General features: G+C 38.3%; 1 pseudogene; it reads left to right on the forward strand.

Annotated features, from left to right (window-relative positions):
* Nucleotides 1-670: 670 nt before the first annotated feature.
* On the forward strand, nt 671-7,013 carry LOC125412628 (large ribosomal subunit protein eL13 pseudogene; annotated as a pseudogene).
* Nucleotides 7,014-23,416: the final 16,403 nt, after the last annotated feature.

Below are 23,416 nucleotides of genomic sequence, written 5' to 3' on the forward strand. Positions count from 1 at the left end.
TATTCTTTGTGATGCATTGTTAGGCAGTTTCAAGGCCTCTGGCTTCTGGTACACCATGAATACTGGACACTCACTGAAACTCCTCTTTAATATCCTGCATTTGGCCTGAGTCATAGAGATCCTGTGACTCTGGTTCCATAGGATGTGTCCCTTCACGTTTCCCAGCAGGTCATAGATAGGGTAGATTTTGGGGAGTGCCAACTCAAAGCCCTGTATGTGTGTCTGGTGGTACCTGGGTTGTTCTGATTAGGCTTCTGGGGCCATAACCTTCAGGTGAGTGACAGAGCCCACTCTCCCACACCCACGGTGAGGGGTGGGACAAGCTTTCCCTGTTAAGGGATGGGGCCAGTATTCTTGTGCCAGGGTCATGGGTTCCATTTCCGCTCCAGGCCAGTGAAGGGCTGGGCCTGCTTAGCCCTTGAACTTCAACGCATACTTCAACACATAGTACTAATGGTTCCCTATGATAACACAGGACAACAGATACCAACATAGGCCTCAGCTGCAGCAGGACTATAGTCAGCCACAGCAGCTTGAGCCCAGATCTCACCATGGTCCTGGGTAGCAGTACAGGGCTTACAGAGCAGCATGGACTCAGTAGCAGCCTGGTTCCCTGACTCCAATATGGCCCAAGTGGTAACTAAGACCCTGGGCTGTCATAGACCCAGAGATGTTCCTCAATAGCAGCTCAGGCACAGATGACATCATGGCCACAGTACAAGCTATTCCGATGGGCATCGCCCAGGCTGCAACCCTTTCCTTGGTCCTCAACGTGACTTCAGGTACATCTGTGTGGCCTTTGGTGGTGACCATATCTGTCCTTGGTTACAGTTCAATGGCCCAGGGACATCTCAGGCTACTCAGATTGTAATGGTCCCACAGTGGCATGACCCTTGAGCACCAGTGTGGTCTCATGTAGCCACCTAGACCCTGTGCATCCTCACAGCTTTTGATGGTAACAGGAGCCCATGGACACCAACAGAGACCGTATCTGCGGCAGGGCCATGGACCCAGACATGGCCCTTGGCAGCAGACCCGACCCAATATCACCATGATCCAGGGAGGTAAACAAAAAGCCTCCTACATCATCCTGTTGTTCACTGCCCCCACCTCTCACCAGTTTGCCTCTCTCTCCTATACCTCACTATATACTCTCTGACTATTGTGTCACCTGACTGTCTTGTGCTCAGTGATCTTCACCCCGCCTAGGGCAAATAACTCTGAAAAGACAAATGTGTCCATCTCTAAAAATACATTTTTGATCTAGCAATATAGAAGGAATAGCAAGTATTTAGGTAGTGTTACAACTATTTGGTTATAAGATTCAAGAAAATAACATAATAACAAAATTAAAATAAACTGTTCTACTGAAATTTCAGAGTATATTCACTGAGTAGAATCCTTAAACCTATGGAATAATAACTGTATATTGAATTTATCATATGTTGATTACGGATAATTTAAAACATTCAACTTTCAGTACAACAGAAAATAAATACCTGGACATTTGGTTTATGAAATATTCCTGTCCATGATGACTCACTTATCTGTAAGTCCATCAATTTATTGAACATTTGCTTGTACCTGATATTAAAACATCTGCAAGGATAGATAACATTAATAAATAGCATTCCCCTTATGAGCCAAGTTTACTGCAGAAATAACACAAATACATCAGGATCATCGTACAAGAGAAGATTCCATCTTGAAAGAAGATGTCAGAATCATGAAGTTAAATTGGGAGCATGGGGATCATGAGATAGGGTAGAAGGGGAGTGGAGAGGAAGGGGAGGGAGCGGAGAAAATATATAGCTCAATAAAAGCAATTTTCAAAAAGAATCATGAAGTTTTCCAATGTGAATGGAGTTTTAGTGCACAGAAGGGAAAGGGTTCTGATCAAAATAAATAAATTGGCAGAGGTAGAAAAGCACAGGATTTGTTTCTAGGATAATCTATCACTATTGAGTGAAGATAGAATTATATTGTTAAGAGTAAGTACCCTGAGAACCAGACCTCTGACAAGTGAGATGTGCATAGCTAATATGAGAAGAGGTCCAGGAAACTTGGGAGAGTTTGTTATAAAATCTCTTGTAGAAGGGAGAGAAAGCCAATAAAATCTGAATTAATGGGAGGGTAGTCACTTTGGGCAAATAAGAAACATTTCCACCAGACGCACACTGGGAGACTGAGAATACAGTTCAGATTGCTGTCACAAGGAAACTCAAGTCATTATCCATCAACTCCCATCTGTCTTTGGTTAAGGGTTATTTTTTTCTCCTGAGTACTAACACCAAGACAAGCAGACAAGCTTTTGCAACTAGAGGAAGCCCTCAGGCAAGCAGACATGGATACTTAAGGCAAAAAACCTTTCATGTATACAGAGAAGCAGCCCTTGGAGGTGCAGACAAGCCACAGGCAGGACACCATCTTGAAAGAGGAGGAATCTAAAGCACCAAATATGAGTCAAGCTCACACCCTGTGTTCCTTTCATCTACATTCAAATCCATCAACACTTTAGAGCCTTGAACACTTTGAAAGGAGAAAACTTCACTTGAGAATGGAGTCTGCAAGTGGCAGGCATTGGAAGAGAGGACTGAAATAGGCAGGATATAGTGAATCAGTCCTGGATGAGAGGGGCACTAATAAAAACAAGATGCTGGACAGCAGTGGGTGTGTGTGTGTGCGTGTGTGCGTGCGTGTGTGCGTGTGTGTGTGTGTGTGTGTGTGTAAACGAGAGAGAGAATAGCTCAAATAAGCTTGATAGGATGAAGTGATGACAAGATGAGACTTATGGTGATAGATATGGGTCAATTTTTATTTTTCTACATGTTGATATCCAGTTATGTGAGCACCATTTGTTAAATATGCTTCCTTTTTTCCATTTGATATTTTTTGCTTCTTTGTCAAATATCAGATGTTCGAAGATGTGTTTATCAATATCCAGGTCCTCAATTTGGTTCCATTGTTCTTCCTGTCTGTTTCTATGCCAGTATCAGTCTGTTTTCAGTACTGTAGCTCTGTAGTAAAGTTTGAAGTCAGAGATTGTGATGCTTCAAAAGTTCTTTTATTGTAAAAGATTGTTTTTGCTATCCTGAGTTCTTTTCTTTTCCATATGAAGTTGAGTAGCATTCTTTCAAGATCTGTGAAGAATTTTGTTGAGATTCCAAAAGTCATTGCACTGAATCTGTAGATTGCTTTTGGTAAGATTGTCATTTTTACTATGTTACTTCTACCTACCCAAGAGCATGGGAGATCTTTCTGCTTTCTGTTGTCTTCTTCAATTTCCTTCTTCAAATATTTAAAGTTCTTGTCATATAAGTCTTCCACGTGTTTGGTTAGAGTTACTCTGAGATACTTTACGCTATTTGTGGCTATTGTGAATGGTGTTGCTCCTCTGATTTCTTTCCCAGCCCTTTTATCATCTGTGTACAGGAGGGCTAGTGATTTTTTTGAGTTAATATTGTATCCTGCTACATTACTGAAAGTGTTTATGAATTGTAGAAGTTCTTTGATAGAATTTTTGCAGTCGCTTATGTAAATTATCATGTCAATAGCAAATAGTAAGAGTTTGACTTCTTTCTCTATTTGTAATTCCTTGGTCTCCTTTTGTTGTCTTATTACTCTAGCTAGTACCTCAAGAACTATATTGAATAGATATGGAGAGAATGGACAACCTTGTCTTGTTCCTAATTTCAGTGGAATCGCTGGGAGTTTCTCTCCATTTAGTTTGATGTTGGTTGTCGGCTTGCTGTACATTGCCTTTATTATGCTTAGGTATGTTCCTTGTATCCCTGCTCTCTCCAAGACCATTATCATGAAGGGATGTTTTATGAAACTAGTTGCTGAAAAGTGAAGGATGCAGGAGATTCTGACATTTTCAGTCTGGGAAAAATGTTAGTTGCATGAACAGAAACAAAGAAATACAAAAAAAAATAGGACATTGGGGCTTCTTTATTTCCTACTTGAACTTTAATTCAGCATTAAAACTTTTTATAGACTTGGTCTGGGCCACTATTAATTTAGAATGTGTTGAAGTCACCTCTGATTGTTCTGGTGTTCTGTGTCCAGAGAGACAGGGTTGGGGTGCGAGCCACCTCATAGACATCACCTCACACTATACAGCAGGTTATTTGCTTTTGGTTTTATTTTTTAATTAGCGTTTTGGTTTTATTTGAATTTTCTGTTTTTCATTATAAAATTACAAGTCTGTTGTCACCTGTGAGGGTAGTGTGGTCTAGGAAGAAAGCAAAATTCTTCTCAAGTAAAGTTCAGTGCTGTAACTACCCTGACAAAAAGGAAGCCTTCTTCCCACACACTGTCAAGGTACTGTAATCCTTGTCAGGACATTTATAGCTTCTCTGGCTTCTGCTTACACTACAAATGTACCCAAAAGAACTTTAGGACCTCCTCCCTCTTTCTCAGGTTTCTTGATACTGTTTGCTTGTTTGCTTTTTTGCTCGCTGGCTTGATGCCTGGATGCCTGGATGACTAGGTGGTTGTATGACTTCAAGGCTGCTTGGATGCATGGATGCATGGATGCATGACTATATGGCTGCGTGGCTGCTTGGCTGGATGATTGGTTTGCTTGCACTAACAACATAAACACTAGTAGGAAAATGTTCCAGTGAGTCCTCAGTAGTGTAAGAAAACAGATTCACAGCAACTTTCATTTGCAACATTTTTCTTGAAACATAAAATTGTGCCAAGGAATATTTGTCCTGGATATTTTAACTCCTTGGAAAACTAATATTGCATTTCAGAACACTGTCAATTTTTTAATAATAATAATTTGTAATAATTGTGATTTCTACCTTGGTGCAGTTTTTGGACCAATGCAGAGTAGGGTCAAATCACAATGCCACACAAATGCTGGATATATGTCAGTTATAAATTTATCTCAGAGATGAGAGGTGGATGGGGGAGTTAAGTTAAGGAGATCCCCTTAGCGTGAAAGAGATAATGAGATAATACTGTAGCTACTGCCTTAGAGTCAACCAGCCAAGTTCATTCTTCACCTATAGACTTTTCAAGCAAGTTTTATTTCCTCCTAGAAGAGTTGTGATCAGAGCCAAGAGTGCCATCTACAGACGCTTGAATGCTAAACATTTATTAGAAACTTTGGGGTTACATATATTTTAGAAATCAGTTGTTCAAGATCTTGAAGTGTCATGGTTAAATAAAGGGGGAGGCATGAAGATAAAGTGTGTGTCTAAGTACATGTGTGTGTGATTTTGTGTATCTGTGTATGTCTGTGGGGAGACTAGTCATAAACTTGTCTTCCATCTGTGAGTTTTTTTAGAGTCTCTACTCTTTAAATTTTCTGCTTTCTTTTAGTTACCTTTTGTTCCATCTAGTTTCATGTTTTAAAGTTTCTGTTTCCTGTCTGACATACACACACATACACACACACACACACACACACACACACAGAGAGAGAGAGAGAGAGAGAGAGAGAGAGAGAGAGAGAGAATTTTCATTTTTGAAATTACAACTTTATTTCTTCTTTATTCTTGAGAATTTTTAGTTTATTTTTATAAAATGGAATGTGAACATAACCATCTCCATTTCCCTCTTCTTATTCCTCCCATAGGCTTTATCTGTCCCATCCCAACATCATGTCTTTTTTCTTTATAAGTTTTTATTGATTTTTATTGAGCTCTACAGTTTTCTCTGCTTTCCTCCCTGCCTCTTCCCTCCCTTTCAACCCTCACCCAAGGTACCCAGGCTCCCAATTTACTCAGGATATCTTGTTTTTTTCTACTACCCATGTAGATTAGATCTATGTATGTCTCTCTTAGGGTCCTCATTGTAGTCTAGGTTCTCTGGGATTAAAGACAATTATCACATGTACTCATTCATAAGTGGTTTTTAAACATAAAGCAAAGAATACCAACCCACAAGTCATCATATCTTATTTTAAGCACGGCATTTTAAGATCAAGAGCATATTAGTAAGGAAGCAGGAAAAGTTCACAGGCTCCCATCCCTATAACAAGAAATGAAGACAGCAAATGCCTATGTGGAGAAGGAGAATTAGCCTCTTCCAGAGTTGAGCCCACTTATTGGTTGTGCAATGCAGCACAGTCAGCCCTGAAACCACGTGCATGGCACAAAGACTCAACTGGCCCTAATTATATATTTGTGTACACACACACACAACACACAATACACACGTGCATCATTGTACATATGGGGTGTGAGTTGTGTGGCAATAAAAAAAGAAGCTACCACTTGAGAAGGGTGACTATGAGAGGGGTTGGAGGGAGGAAATGAAGGGGAGAAAGGGGTCTGGTTCTACTTCAATTGAAAACATTATAAATGCCTTTTCTACTAGGCATTCTCCTGCACAGGAGGCACTCAGCCTAGGCCTAGAGGGAATGGCATGATCCTGAAACCCCACTTTCACAAGAGCTTGCGGCAGCAAGTGGACACTTGGTTAAACCAGCTGGCAGACAAGATTAATAGTGGCAAGGCCCAACAGGAGAAGGTGAGCCGCATCGTCACTCGCTCTGCATCCAGTCTCCTCAGCCCTTAATGAGGTGCTCTACAGTGAGATACCACAGCAAGGTGCAAGCTGGTAGGGGCTTGAGCCTGTAAGAACTCAGGATAGCTTGTAGCCATAAGAAAGTGACTCCCACTCTGTGGACCCAAGAAAGCAAAATAAATCCACAGGCTCTTGTGCTTCACCTGAAGAAATACTGATCCAAGCTCCTACTTATTCCCACGAGGCATTTAGCTCTAAAGAAGGGAAACAGCTCTGCTGAAGAATGTAAATTGGCCACCCATCTAACAGGACTGTGATGCCCATCCGGAATGTTTAAAAAAACGGAGAGAGTCATCACAGAAGAGAGGAACTTCCATGCTTTTGCCAGTCTTCTCGTGACCAGAGGCCCAGGTCTTAGACATAGGAGCAAAAAGGGGCGAAGGAAGCTGCAGAGAAAGATGTTGAAAAGAAAATGTAATTGGATGTTGGAGTACTGCAATACATTTTCCATAAAGGCAAAAAAAGTATAAATAAATTTAATAGGAAAAATCAAGGCCTTAAGAAGTGTTTAGCCTTTCCAGATCTTTTAAATAATGATCATTAATTTCAAAGGAATAAATCTTCAATGTATTAGATACTTATTCCTTTGAAATTAATAATGGAATTTTGCAGTGGATTGAGGAAGCTACTTTGAGCATATATCCTCAGATTGTCAGATTGGATAAAATAAAATTTGTTCTTACCACAGAAACTAAAATGAACCTCTCCTTTTGAGTGATATAATGGGAACTAGTAAAAACAAATTTAATACAAAGTTTAGCTATGGCCCCTTCCAGGAAACCACAAAATATTGGACAAATCTTAAGCTTCAGTTTGGTTTGCTTCTGCATAAAATAAGAAAAAAAATATGCCTCCCATAAAGAGTGCATTATAGATTTTATTTTTGTACTGCCTCTCACTAGAAATCTTAGGTCTCTCCCCATGATTGTTTTCCTTCCAGCTTTAACAGGAAAATAATGAGTAATTTCTGAACCAGAATGTTCAGATTTGACTGCATTCCAGGCTGCTGCATCTAATGCACTACAGGTCATATTTTCCCTTATTAACAAAAGGTCTTAATTAATTAAATACTTTCTCATGCTTGCCGAGTACATCTTAATTTAAAACCAAGCTCTCCTCACTACAAACAACTTCCAGTAAAACAGGCAGCCGAACAGACCGTGCCCTCATCACAGGTCCACAACTCAGGACATGCTAGGTCTTCTTAATGAAACTAAGTGCCAAGGTAGTGCATTATTCTGAAATGCACCAGTGGAATGAAGAAGAAGGTGAGACATATCCTTGCTATTGAGTCTTTCTATTAATTTTCACTGTGTACTAGTTAGTTTATGTCAACTAGAACTAGTTGGAGTCATATGACAGAAGGAAACCTCATTTGAGAAAATGTTCTCCCTGAATTGGACGCTGATCAAACCTGTGCTTTTTCTTGCTTGATGATTAATGTGGGAGTGCCCAAATCACTGTGAGTGGTGCTACCGCTGGGCTGGGGGTCCTGGATTCTGTAAGAAAACAGTATGATACTACTGTTTGGGGAGCCAGCCTTCAGCAGCACAGGAATTTGCTAGGAATCCATGAAGTCAGTGAAGCTAGACTTTTCTGTCTGAGGGGGGTTATGATGGTTTCCTTCTTTATTCTCTTTTTTGTATTTATTTCTCTCTCTTTATTCTCTCTTTCTCCTCTCATGTTGTTTTACAGCTTTTATACCCCAACAAAACCTTTCAGGCAGTAAAAAACTCGAAATGGTTGCATATTATAGGTAAAAACATGTTTTCATCTCCCTCACACGAATAAACATTTTATGTATTATAGGTAAAATAACCTCAAGAGCCCACATACATTCATACCCAAGCGGCTTGTTATAATTTAATCATGTGGGCAAGCAAGATGTTCTTTTTTTTTTAAAGTAAACTTCTCGTGTTGTTATTTTATTTGTATTTTAATAAATAAAGCTTGCCTGAAGTTTGGAGAGTAAAACAACTGCATTGATCAGCCTTACAGACCAGGCAGTGGTGACACACACCTTCAATCCCAGTAGTCACACTAGTTTGCTATAGAAACCCTGTGGTATTGATGCACGCCTCCAATCACAGCACTAGAGAGGAATATAAGACAGGAGGAGACAGCTCTCACATGCTGTCTCATTCTGAGATTCCTGAAGGCAGAATCATAATTTCAGTCTGAGGTAGAACTGAGAGCCAGAGACTGGCTGTTTTGATTTTCTGACATCCAGGTTGAACCCCAAAATCTGTCTCTGGGTTTCGACTAATCATGCGACCACTTCTTATCTATTTCATGCCTAGAAATACCATGATTCTCAAATCTGCGGGTCACAACCTCTTTGGGGGTTGAATGATCTTTTCACAGGGGTCACCTAAGACTATATGCATATTACATATTTGCGTTATGATTCATAATAGTAACAAAATTTCAGTTATGAAGTAGCAATAAAAATAATTTTACGGCTGGGGATCACCACAACATGAAGAACTGTATTAAGAGGTCAGAGCATTAGGAAGGTTGAGAACCACTGGATTAGGGAATACCAAAGGTCCATACACATTGTCAAGATGTTCTTGACAGGTCTTTTACTGGCAGGCTGTGCTTTGCAGTTACAAAAGAATAGGGAGGACAATTGCTTCATTACTTATCTTGAAAGATAATCTTATAAGGAATCTTAAAGGAATCACAAACCCAAACTTTCACATATGAAAAGAATCAGTCAGCTCTACTTTAAATTTTCAGGGTACTATCCATTGATTAATAGTTTTATATATGTATATACGTGTGTGTGTGTGTGTGTGTGTGTGTGTGTGTGTGTGTGTGTGCTTGTGTGAAGAGACTGATGACAGAAATGGGTTTAAGGAATTAATCATCATTTTTGGTCATCAATCAAAGCAAGGAAAATATGTCAGCCAGAAACAATTGGGCTGTTTTGTTCTTGTTCCCTGACCTTAAAGAGTTCCACATTCAACTATGTATTTTTCAAACATTTTAGATTTTCTTCTGGAGTGCTTCACATCAGAGTTATTTAACGAAAACATCTTGCCTAACTTTGTTATTTTCAAAGCTTTGTTTCAGCTGTGATGCACTCTGAGACCTATGAACACATCTCCCGACATTAAGGTTAAAATAATTTAAACTAGCTGGGCTACTGGGACTCAATTGGTAGTCATTAACTGGACCTATAATCCATGCAGTTCCTTAGGTGAGACACAGATCCTGGCTATGAAACATATCCTTGTGTTTATTTTTACTCATCAAAACTTGTATAAGCTATCATTATTATTATCAAATTAGATGGTACATATTAAGGAGGGTTCATCTTCTTGACAATCTACAGTAAAAATGCCCAGGAAAATGGGATGTTTCCAAGAGATATACACACTATATTATGTATAGGCAGTGGGGATCTTGCTATGTCCACTCACACCATGCTAGATACTATAGAAAGAGAGCTGAGGCAAACATGTTGCAGCAGAAACAAAAGGCATTCTGGGGTCTGTGGTCCCGGGGCCTTACCTAACAGAGATTGATCCATCAGAGGATTCCCTTCTGGTGTACTGACACCTGGAGCTTCAACTGCAACTGGCTGATCCTCTGGCATGGCCAACAGCAGTTTGAGAATGCCTTAAGGAGCAAGTTAGTAAGCAGCACTTCTCCATGGCCTCTGCATAAGTTCCTGCCTCCAGATTCCTGCCATTTGACTTCCTGCCTTGACATCTGTGGTGAACTGTGACTTGAAGTTTAAGTAAATAAACCCTTTAAACTCCAAGCTGATTTTGACAAAGATGATTAAGCACAGCAATAGAATCCCAAGCTGAGTAGAATTCACTTCCTCCCACTCAATACAATGACTCAGTCACAAATAAAGGAACATTCTTTAGTTTATTTCTTATTGAATGGATCTTTTTTCCCTCTACACTTCAAAATCTGTGTGATTTTTTCTCCCCTGTTTTACAGTTAGACCTTGGTACATGAAGACTTAAAAGATGATATGTGCAAAGCAAGAAACCTGAGGGAGCGGGTGGTCTGTCCTCAGACTCTCTGCTTGAAGACAAACCAACTGAGCTGAAAAGGCAACAATGTGTCACCGGCTTCTGCTTTTCCACAGCTGAGACCATTTGCCTAATAACAAGAAAAGCATGGCTGCAAACAATATGTAATCTTCATTGCTTTCTCTTTAAGATAGTTGTCACTAGACTTTTGTGAACAATGATATAAAGAAATGAGTAGAGAATCATCCATTGATTCTGAGAAAGGACTAATCAAAAAATCAGTGCTTGGAGAGAAGATAAATAAGCAGAAGATTAACATTTTTACAACACCTGGCATGAGCTATTGGCAAGGAACTCTCTGAGTATCTCAGAGCTATATAGCTAATGGGGTGTAGGAAAGAAGACAGTCTCTACAACATTATCTCTGGAATCTGAGCCACAGAAGCTTGAGACTGAACCTTCCAACCATGCTAGCTCCAGCTTCTACTTGCAGCTACTTCGTCAAGCTGAGCAAATACGTCCCTGTTGAAGTAATACTGTTTGCTGTGGTTTGCAGCAGCCCTCAAAGGCCACACTGATTTGAGAAGCAGGAGTATCGGATTATTTGTCAATTATTTGCTAGCTGGAAGCCACTGATGCAGAACAGAAAAAGGGGAAATGTAAGGGAGCTGGAAAGCTAAAAGAATGTCTCACCTGGGAATATGGTTTAAGTCACTTGCCAAAAATGTGCAAACCACCTGACAATAACTATGTAATGCATTATCTGATAAAATCTCACAAATAATATTATAAATGGCATTTCTGGTCAAAATTGTTGTCTTGACCTCCTTGTGACTTATGAACAATAAGAATTCTGTTGTCTTCTTTTGACTTATATTTTATCAACCTATAAATCTGTACAAAGCACCTCATAAACCACCTAAAAATTTGCTTCCTATATTTAGATTAAAATAAGTATATTTAAATCTCTGGTCCTGGATAAAAGTAAGTATTTTAAATCTCTGGTCCTGCAAGCAAAATTAAAATATAATTGAGGGAATAGTAGAATGCATGTGATATGAAAAACCGAGGGTGTGAATACAGAATTAAATGCAGGTAAGAATAGGAGTGAGGAATGAAGCAGTAGAGAAATTGGGACATAGGTGAACAAAAACCAAGATATACACATTATACATAACTGATAGTTTGTAAGATAACTTAAGAATAATTTCAGATTTGGTCTGTGGTGGCGCACGCCTTTAATCCCAGCACTTGAGAGGCAGAGCCAGGTGATCTCTGTGAGTTCAAGACCAGCTTGTTCTACAAGAGCTAGTTCTAGGACAGGTTCCAAAGTTCCAAAGTGAGAAACACTGTCTCCAAAAATAAATAAATAAAAATAAAAAAATAATTTCAGAATAAAACTGAGTTTCAGCTTTCAATACACTGCTGCTTCAGGGTGCATACATTATGAAGTGAAAATTTTGATTTTCATGGAAGACCCAAATGCACCCTACACTAAACAGGCTGTTGGTATTGTTCTTTGTTGACAATCATAACTAGATAACATGGCCCTTTGCTGAAGAAAGGAAACATTAGCATGCAAAGGATAACAGAAATCAGTCTTGAGCTAACCAGGAAGCTATCTTACGCTACCTAGCTTTTCTAGTGCTAGAAGGTGCTACTGGGGAGTTTATCTACCACTGAACACTAAATGCTATAATATTGACGTGACAAGTAAGATGTGCTTACTTGTGGCATGACAATTGTTGTGGTAACTAACAGTTTTCTAACTTGATTTGAGGCCTGCTCCATGAGAGCAAACTCATCCCTGCTATCATAAACCTGCTCAAACGCCGTGGATGGGGAGGCTATAGCTCCAAGGGAAGCCTATCACTGTTATCTTTCTACATGGTCATGTTGTAAAAATGACTCATGAAATTTATGTTTATACTCAGAGATCTGTGCTCTTCATCATCTTGGCCAGAGAAGCAGTGGTTAATGGAGAGATTCATTACTGGTCAAAGTGTTGACAATAGGTGACAACAAGTGCTCATCTCTCAAGCATAGAGCTGTCATTAACCGCTTACATGAGACTCTATCTTGAAAAGACTGTGTCATGCTTTTTTTTCCCTTTTCTTCTTTTTTTTCTTATTCATTTGTATTGAGCTCTATATTTTTCTTTTCTCCCCTCCCGTTCAACCCTCTCCCAAAGTCCCCAAGCTCCCAATTTACTCAAGAGTTCTTGTCTTTTTCTACTTTCTACTTCCCTTGTAGATTAGATCTATGTAAGTATCTCTTAGTGTCCTCATTATTGTCTAAGTTCTCTGGGATTGTGATTTGTAGGCTGGCTTTCTTTGCTTTATGTTTAAAAGTCACTTATGAGTGAGTACATGTGATACTTATCTTTCTGTGTCTGGGTTACCTCACTCAAACTCATGTTTTCTAGCTCCATCCATTTTCCTGTAAAATTCAAGATGTCATTTTTTTTTTTCCTGCTGTGTAGAACTCCATTGTATAAATGTACCACATTTTCCTTATTTGTTCTCAGTCGAGGAGTATTTAGGTTGTTTCCAGGTTCTGGTTATGACAAACAATGCTGCTATGAACATAGTTGAGTCACAACATGCCCTTGTGGCACGATTGAGCATCCTTTGGATATATGCCCAAAAGTGGTATTACTGGGTCTTGAGGAAGGTTGTTTCCTAATTTTCTGAAAAATCACCACACTGACATCCAAAAGGGAAATACCAGCTTGCATTCCCACCAGCAATACAGAAATGTTCCCTTTACCTCACAACTTCTCCAGCATAAGTTATCATCAGTATTTTTGATCTTGGCCATTCTTACAGATATAAGATGGAATCTCAGAGTTGTTTTGATTTGCATTTCTCTGATGACTAAGGATATTGAATATTTCCTTAAGTGTCTCTCAGCCATTTTAGATTCCTCTGTTGATAGTTCTCTGTTTAGGTCTGTACTCCATTTTTTAAATTGGATTATTTGTTCTTTTGATGACCAATTTCTTGAATTCTTTGTATATTTTGGAAATCAGACCTCTGTCTGATGTGGGGTTGGTGAAGATCATTTCCCATTCTGTAGGCTGTGGTCTTGTCTTGTTGACTATGTCCTTTGCTTTACAGAAGCTTTTCAGTTTCAGGAGGTCCCATTTATGAATTGTTTCACTCAGTGTCTGTGCTGCTGTGGTTATATTTAGGAAGTGGTCTCCAGTGCCAAAGCGTTCAAGTGTACTTCCCACTTTCTCTTCTATGAGGCTAAGTATGACTGGCTTTATGTTGAGGTCTTTGATCCATTTGGATTTGAGTTTTGTACATGGTGATAGATATGGGTCTATTTTCGTTCTACTACATGTTGCTATCCAGTTATGCCAGCACCATTTGTTAAATAGGCTTTCTTTTTTCCACGTGATATTTTTTGCTTCTTTGTCAAAAATCAGGTGTTCACAGATGTGTGGGTTAATATCTGGGTCTTCTATTTGGTTTCATTGTTCCTCCTGTCTGTTTTTATGCCAATACCAGGCTGTTTTCAGTACTGTAGCTCTGTAGTACAGTTTAAAATCAGAGATTGTGATGCCTCCAGAAGTTCTTTTATTGTACAGGATTGTTTGGGTTATCCTGGGTTTTTTTGCTTTTCCATATGAAGTTGAGTACCATTCTTTCAAGGTCTGTGATGAATTTTGCTTTTATTTTGATGGGCATTGCTTGAATCTGTAGAGTGATTTTGGTAAGATTGCCATTTTTACTGTGTTAAGTCTACCTACTTATGTTTATGCTTGTGTTTGTGATTCCTGATCATTTTCTCATGATTTCTGTTTCTATAATACCCTTAGCTTGTGTGTGTGTGTGTGTGTGTGTGTGTGTGTGTGTGTGTGTGTGTTTATTGACTCTATTTGAGTTTTCAAGTATTGAATTGTTTCTTTCATATGTTTCATTGCTTTTCCTTGGTTTTCTTTAAGGGATTTGTTGATGTCTTCTAATTTTTTTTTGTTTGTCTTTTGCTCCATTTTTGAGGTAATTTTTCATTTCCTCTTTATGGCCTCAAACATTCTTTTATAGTTATTTTTTTAGGTCATTTGCTTCTGCTTCGTCTATATTTGGTTGTTCAAGTCTTGCTGTTATAGGGTCACAATTAGTACTGGTATTGTGTTGCTCTTTGTGGCATTGCATGTGTTCTTTCCTTGTCTACCTATCTTTTCCTCTGGTTAGTGTAGTTAGGCCTGTCTCTGACTCTAGTGAGCAATTTTCCAGGTGCCAGTGAATCCAAGGATCAGATGGTTGCTCCTCATGGTGTAGTCAGTGTCATGGTTCTAGTCACCCCATTGGTCACTCCATGATCCTAGTAGTCCCTTGGTGCTACTGGGGTATGTTCTGCTCCTGTGGAGTTCATTATCTCATGTCTGCTTTGGCCTAGGTTGCTGGCTCAGTCATGGTCCTGTGGGGTTCACTGTCTCAGGCTTGTTCTGGCCTAGGATGCCGACTCAGTCCTTTTTTTATAAAATGTCCCTGGTCTAGATCTGTTCCTGTTCCTGTGGAGTTCACTTTCTCAGGCCTGTTCTACCTGAGGTCCATGAGAAAAATCTTACTCAAAAATTTTATAAAGAGTAATTGAGAAAAGACAATATACATTAACCTCTGTCCTCCATATACTCACACATACATATTTACATAAGTATATACAGGTGTGCGTGTATATACACATAAACACACAAGTGAAAAGGATATAGTTAATTAAGTTTAGAAAGCATGATAGAGAAAATAAAAGATAGCTATTCAAGTGATGTCCATAGTCATGAAAAAGAGAGAAAAGAGTGTTGGTACATAACTCACTTTTTCCATCTCCACCTACCCTTTTTAATCAGTCCAGTAACCAATTCTGTGAGATGCTACCAACTATATTCAGGATGGATCTTCCACTGTATATTAAATATCTCTTGAAACAACTTTCCATATGCACACACACACACACACACACACACACACAATCATGAGTGAGTCATCTATGTGACTGTAAATCCTGCCAAGCTGAAAATGAAGATTAAACATCATTAGTATTATTCTGTGTTCTGACTTGAAAAACAAGGAATTTTTACCATATTGTTTCAGTAGAATTCAACAAGGTTTTTATTTGTTTGTTTGTTTAATTCCTTAGTCTTTAATATTGGCCTCTTAAGTAAGCCTTACAGGATCAGTAGGGGTAAGACAAAAGCTGGAAGGAAGTAAAGAACTCCTAGCAGAGAAATCAGGCTATACTACTGTGTCAAAGAGGCACTAGCCAGCTTTCTTCAAGGGAGCTTCAAGTAGCTTCATTTGCTGAAATAATAACAAGGAAAATGTACTAAAGAAGAAGTCACCCCTCAAAAAAAAAAAAAAGAATGTTGTCCTTTCCTCATTGGAGGCCAGTGAGAATCAGGCTAAGGAACTTATGGCTGATATTTTTAGTACTTGGTTTACAAACATTATTTTCATAAGCCTTCTAAGCAATGACACAATTGTGTGTCTAGAGCCTCCAACTTTTTTTGAGGGGCATAGAAAACCAAGATTAATCAATGTGTATGTAGAAAAGTAACTAGGGTTTATAAGTGGGGGTTATTTGGTTGCTCATTTAATAACCCTTTTAATTTCTTTGTAGGATTACATATCTTATACTAAAAGGTTGCAGAAAGAATTAATTAGGTACCTTCATATCGTGTGGGATGTTTTGGTGTATAAGTGTTGCTCTTAAAGGTTGATGAATAAAGCTGTTTTGCCAATGGCTTAGCAGAGTAAAGCAAGGCAGGAAGTCTAAACAAAGATACACACAGAAAGAGTAAGCAGAGTCTGGGATATGCCATGTAGCTGCTGGGGAAGCAAGATGTGAGGTAACAAGCCACAAGCTTCATGGTAAAATAGAAACTAAGAAAGATGGGTAAATTTATAGTTAAAGCTAGCCAGGAAAAAGCCTAAGTCACTGGCCAAATAATTGTAATTGATATTAAGCCTCAGAACATTTACTTCATAAGAACTGTGGGAACATGTGGACAGAGAGAAACCCATAGAAAGGGATCAGTGGGACAAAAAAAAATACTTCTAGCTATATATGGTGCCCAATGTGGATCTTGAACCAATGACCCTGAGATTAAGAGTCTCATGCACTACTAAATAAGAAACCAATCCAGGGGATCAGCAGTACAAAGCATACTTCTAGTTAAATCTGGTGCCAGAATGTTTGGGGCTAACCTAACCTAGTGACTGCCACAAGCCCTCATGGCCTTAAACACCTCAGATCTGGGTGTTTATATGCTCACTGGGTTCAGGAAGAGGCTGATCAGGTCTGCTAGGTGTACACAGACAGGAGAGCATGGAAGATTCCTGCAGCAATACATAGAGACATTTCCAGGTCATGCAGCACATTGTATGGCAGACGTAGCTTTTACTCAGGCAATGCAGGTTTATGTGTTGCATGCTACTTCCCGGAGTTGAGGTGGTGAGCATGACTCCCACCAGCTGGTCCCAGAACTACTGGTAAATGTACCTCTGCATGTTGGAGGGCAAAGAGGGAGGTGAAGCCAGCATTTAGAAGTGCTTTAACCACAATGCTTACCATTTTAAATACCATTCCTGGTCAGAAAGGAATTTCAGATTCCAACATAAAAGACCTCTGAACAGGTCACAGTGCACTAGATAAATGTGCATAGGCTTGGGGAAGGAAAAAAAGTGCAGAAACATAGAGTAAAATAATTTTTAAAATCCTTAAAAATATATAGGGTAGTAAAAGTAAATTCCACACTGAATTTACTTTCTTTGTGGTAAACATTAGTCATTGGGTAAGAGAGTACTCTTGCTTTGACTGCTTACAGTACAAATTGGACAAGCAGGACACAAAAGAAAGGATTACCAAACATAGCTTAGACAAAGTAAAATAGCCCTAAAGAATATCCTGCTTCACACAAATGTCTGTCAGATATTCTGGGCCTATAGGCTGAAGATGGATGCCCCAATATTGCAGAGAAACCTTGGGTGACTGTCCAGGCAGTCAACTGTTTCAATCATTTCTCACATTTTTTGGAAGTTGCTTACTTGCACTTCCTGTTTACTCAGGTAATATTTCCTTCTTGACTCTCTGTTGGAATTGAAGACTTTATAGTTATAGTTTTTCTTGTTACCAAATTCAGAAATAAATTTGCTAAAAAAATAAAAGTAAAGTGTATAATGTTGAGAGACATAAAAAGATAGCTTTGATAGTGCAAGTTAGAATAGAAAGTGAATTAGGTGAATTTTTAACACACCGAGATAGACTAGATACGGAGTATTTTCTCTGAATTTAGCAATTGCTATGGACTAGACATTATTGATGTATTTACTGCCTGTACATATTGTTTGTGGAGGAAACAGGAACTCAGTCAAGTTTTGGCTGGAAAGTTGAGAGATAAGATGGCCATGGTTTTGCTCCTTCATCTCTCTGGTCTCTCAGCATTTTCCACAATATCCAACTCCAAGCTTTTATTCTTAAGACCTCTTAAAACTCATGTTACAATCATGCATATGTGTACTTTTTTCACAAAGGAAATATTTTATAAAAGGAAACAAAAATTGGCTGTTTATGGGAAAATTATTATATTTTAGGATTTAAGAACTAGATTTTCACTACATGGTTGAAAATGTCTACTCAATCCAAAATAAATCAAGTAAGCCATTTGTCCCTAGTTTTTTAAATAATTAAGTTTAAAACATGGCAATTTTTAAACATTTTACTTATATCTGAAACTTATTATACTTACTTACCTTTTACTGCTCATTGTCTTAAATTCAGATTGAGATTATTCCAATCGCAGCCAAATTTCAAACTTTACCCACACCAGAAAAATGTGCAAAATGAGAAGCATAATAAACTTAAGAGGAGGGCTCAATCATTAAATGCTAGGCTCACAACCAAAAATAAACCTCAGAGGATGAAAGTACGGTGAATAGTGGTTGAAGAATTCTATCCTAGAAACTCTTTGGTATTTAGAGCATGTTACAGCCTAGTGAATTAAAAATGATAATTAATTTAATTAAATGTATAACTCTTTCTTGTAATAGATGGACAATTTTATGGGTATTTGATCATTCAAATGCTAGAGATCTATTGAGGAACTGATTTCTTGAAATCCATCTATTGAATCACATTTTTTGAAAGAGTTTTGATTTTCCCTTTAGCCCAAGTTGAAAGATACTCTTCAAGTGAGGAGGCAAAATCCTCCAAAAGATGTTCTGATTAAAGGTAAGGTTGATTTTAGAGCAGTTGTTCTCAACCTTCTTAATATTGTGACCTTTTAAAGCAGTTTCTCAAGTTGTGGTGAGCCCCATAAAAGTATTTTCATTGCTACTTCATAACTGTAATGTTGCTACTAATATGAATCTTAATGTAATATCTGTGTTTTTAATGGTCTTAGGAGATTCCTGTTGAAGGGTTTGTATTGACTCCCCTAGAGGCAGTCAACAAACAGATTGAGAACCACTGTTTTCTACCATTAAACTAGAATAAAAGTGAAAGACAAAACTATGGAAAAGAAAAATAAAGAGTGTGATTACTTGAGTCAAAAACAGTTCACTAGGCTCACATATTTGAAATCTTGGTCCCAAGTTGGTGATTCTGTTTAAGGAGGGTAGGGGACTTACGGTGTTTAAAACCTTGCTGGAGGAAATACCATTGGGGTAGGATTTAAGTTCTTAGTCTTGTCCCACTGCCAGCTGACTCACTCTTCTTCTTGAACTTAAAAGGAGATATGATGAGCCAGCTTCTTGATGTGATGCCTCCTTCACCGTTGTAACCTCCCTATATGGAACAGTAAGGCAAAATAATCTTTTCCTTCTACGAGTTGCTTCTACTCACAGTATTTTTTATCTTGATCAACAAGAACAAAAAAGCCCCAATATATAGGATATAGGGAAACCAGCTGACAAGCTACATTCCAATCTAAAAAGCAAAATGTGTGTGACATATTTGGGAAAAGGAACTGGAGAAATATTTTGAGGAATACCTAAAACCAATGCTGAGCAAGACTGATGACTGACAGAAACATGAAGTAAAACAGACAGATAATGGAGAGTGGTCAATTTGTCCTTAGTAAGAAACAAGTGTTTGTTAAGGAAATTTAATGTATGTGAGACTTAAGATTAATACATATTGTATTATGAAATTTTCTATAATCCTTTCGTTTATCTTTCTTCTGTTATATTAAAAGAGGAGTATTCAATCAACTATCCCTCAGTGTCATGGCCACAAACAGATTCAGACCACATACCCAGAACTTCACTGGGTCATGGAATGCCTAACAGACCCTAATCCATAGTTAATACAATAAAATGAATGCCCTCAACTATCTTTGTTTGCATATTCTGTGTGCCAACAAAGTCTGGTGATTTCTCAAGACCCTTGCTTTTTTTTTTGCCCTAAAACTCCTGACCTAGTGCAGTCACACATCCTGTGCTCAGGCCCAGACTAGTCAGTCACCTGGACCCTCACCCAGCATAATAACAACACCATCTGACATGCCAACATGCGTGAGGAATTTCACATTGTCCCAACCCTAGATGGGTTACTTAGAAAGGGAGAATTAACTTCCTCCAGGAATGAGCTCCTACAAAAATGCCCATAGCAGGTCAGCCCTGTACACATGTACATACGAGCAACACTAGATAGACTCAGTAGGTTGCTCATACATGCAAAAATAATAAAGAAAAGATGATGGATTTGGGAGGGAAGATGAAGGGTTTGGCAGTGCAAGGGAGGACAGAGTGGGGGTGACAGAGATGAAGAACTCATATATTGTGTTCTCAGATACATATAACATCAAAAAATGTTCAATGAGAGAACATTGGAGAGACAGGGTCAAATCTGAGTTCTGTGTCAGTTTTAATGAATAATTTAACCTTTATTACATTCACTTTTCTCGTCTAGAGAGAAAATTATGCTAATGAGATGACCTGTCAGGTTCTTTACCTCCCTAATCTTATTAAAAGTCTCAAAAATCAGTTGACTCTGGGCAGGACAACTCTGAAAGAGCAGTGAGAGGGTTAAGGCACTCAATGAAGAATGTGACAGATCATGAAGATGAATCAGTTGCAGGGAGAGTCAAGAATGTAAATTACTATAGGCTTGGGGCTTTCTGGAGTCACCCAAGGGAAGCAGGTGTTAATAATATCATTGAGAATAAAACCTTAGGTTACTGCAAAAACATCAGGCAACAGAAACCCGAAATTTACACTAATGTAATCTGAATCAGTGCCAAAATCAGTCTAGTGAAAGCCCTTTGGAGTGCTTGACAGCACTGTGAAAAGTTGAAAATGAAGGCCAAGTAATAAAATACAAAGTCAAACCAATGTATGCTTTCTCATTGTCTAGAAAAAATAATATACCACCAGTGAGTGCCACTTCCTAACCAAGGAAAAGTTTTTTTTTCCAGTCACCTGCAAGCAGCTGAAGCTTTCTCACTTCTGAAGTGAAAAGAAGAGCATTGGCCAACTTAGTCCCATTCTCTCTGCCTCATATTCATACCTTAAGGAGATTATCTGGAAGAAGTATGAGAAAAAGCTGGATTGTGAAATAGAAGGGAAACTGAAGCACAGAGCCAGTAAACTGAGGTTAGAGTCCCTGGTCCCTGGATAACAGTTAGTACTAAACTTTGTAGGGAAAGAATACATACATTCAGAGTTGAAGAGTCAAACAAACCAGCTGTCTGATTTGTTTAGACTAGACCAGACTCTGTGATCTCTATTTTAACAAGTTCTTTTCAACACAAACTGCACTGAATGTGCTTGAAAAACAGAAGCACTATCTATTTTTTTCCAAGTGGATTTACTGACATGGTTCTCATTTGCTCCACTTGGAACCCTTCTAGCCGGTATATACAAGACTTCTCCCACTTATCGTTGTCCATCTAGAATATGGTATCTCTTCCCTTCTTCATCTTTGTGTCCCTATTGCTTTGTTAGTTGCTTTTCTTTTGTTTGTTGTTTTTATTTTTGTTTGATTATGTTAGGGATTGATTCGAGGACCTTGTGCACGACTGGCAAGTTTTCCACCACAGGTTCTACTCTAGCTGCTTCCTCACCTTTCACATCTCACTTTCCCTTACATCCTCCCAGTTCTGGCTCCATTTCTAATTCCCTATTGTTAGCATTCCTGCAAGCATTACAGGCAATATCAGCATATGGTCTTCTTAATTGTTTTTATTTGTAAAAGAACTTTGTAACTTTATATTCTTTAAGCTAGGGAATATATTCTGCCTTTTGTTTTAATGCTCTGTAACCCATAGGGTATCTAACTCATGATGAAATAATTGATTAGTTGATTTTGAAATGCACTCTACACAAACAGCCTCTGGATCCTATTCATGAATATTCTGAAACAACAAGCTTGCCCATCATTTGTCATTCATATACATGTATAATTGTGACATGATTCCCCTATCATCTACCCATTATATCTGTCACTACTCTTGTTACACATTCACCTCCTAGCAACTCCTGAATTAGATTAAAGCTCTCAGAGATTCCGTATATCATGGTTAGCAAAGAAGATTTTGGCATAGATAAGAATGGAAATCATATGCATATATACGGAAGAGGCTAATGGGTTATCCTGTATAGAATGAGAAAACTATAGTTTTGCAAGGCAATGACATCATGAAGGTGGCTGAAAAAGTATCATTAGAAAATATAGAAATACCAGAAAGAGGACAAATAGGAGTCTAGATAACAGAGAAAACTGGAACTAAAAGATATCTCAATAAAGTCAAAATAAACATAAAAAGCTTCATGTTTTCAGTGTAATCTAAAAAAAGATTATTTATAGACTTATTGGTATGCATACATAAATGACATACAAAGTCCACTTTCTGTTTGAAACCATAAATCCAAATTTTCTTTATTCTTACCTCGTCCTTCCTTTTCAGAATGCAGTATTGTCTGCCGAGCTGTTATTCTTCCACCCAATTATTAGTAATTCAAAACTTATTTTTTCCTAGTAAATATTGTTCTTATTACTAAAATAGTTTCTAGTAATCTTGAATTTGAAGACCATAACATATCATTTATGTCAATCTTTTTCAAATCAAAGAACAATTAAAGCCGTTGCATTAGATATCTTACTTTTTGATTGTATCTTTTATATATCTTAAATAGTAGGTAAATGGTCCGCATTATCCTCTCTCTCTCTCTCTCTCTCTCTCTCTCTCTCTCTCTCTCTCTCTCTCCCTTCCTTATAATTGATAATAGAGAACTAATAATGAGGAAATATTGACTCTTCCTCCAGCTTGGTCATCCACCAGCACCGAGAACATTCCCACTCCCTTTATTCAGTGCAGACACAAAGCAGCACTTCCTCGCCAGGGGCCAGTGTCACAACCTTTGTACATTTCTGACACCTTAGATCTGCTTGTTAATCTGCTTTCCTTGCAGGAATGAATGAAAACATAAATGTTTTCTGAAACTCTCAATATCAAATGTTCTCCTCATCTAAAAAGTAGAGCTTGTATCAAACTTGAACTTTATTTTATAATTAGAATTTATTAAATGACCATGTTACCTCCACTTCACCCTCACTCATCTTCTGGATTTTTCTACAACTGTTTGTAGCATCCTTTATCAAACATCATCCTTTTTTTGTTGTTCCTTCTTACCTTTCTGCCTTTCTTTCCTTTTTCTTTCTCTCTCACTCAATTTCCCTATTCCTTACTTTGGCGTATGCTGCCTTGCATCAAGAATATGAATAGACAATGAGTGGCTAATTTATGCTGTTAAATATATAAAAGAGTCTACAAGACTGAGAGTTTAAAAAAAAAAGACGTGATTTTGAAAAGTCTGTGGAGACCTATATTTACAAGATTTTTATTGCTGTCATTTTATGGAGGAAATTAGCCT

The sequence above is a fragment of the Myodes glareolus genome, chromosome 3, assembly GCF_982192425.1.
Source record: "Myodes glareolus chromosome 3, mMyoGla1.1, whole genome shotgun sequence".
Lineage (NCBI taxonomy): Eukaryota > Metazoa > Chordata > Mammalia > Rodentia > Cricetidae > Myodes > Myodes glareolus.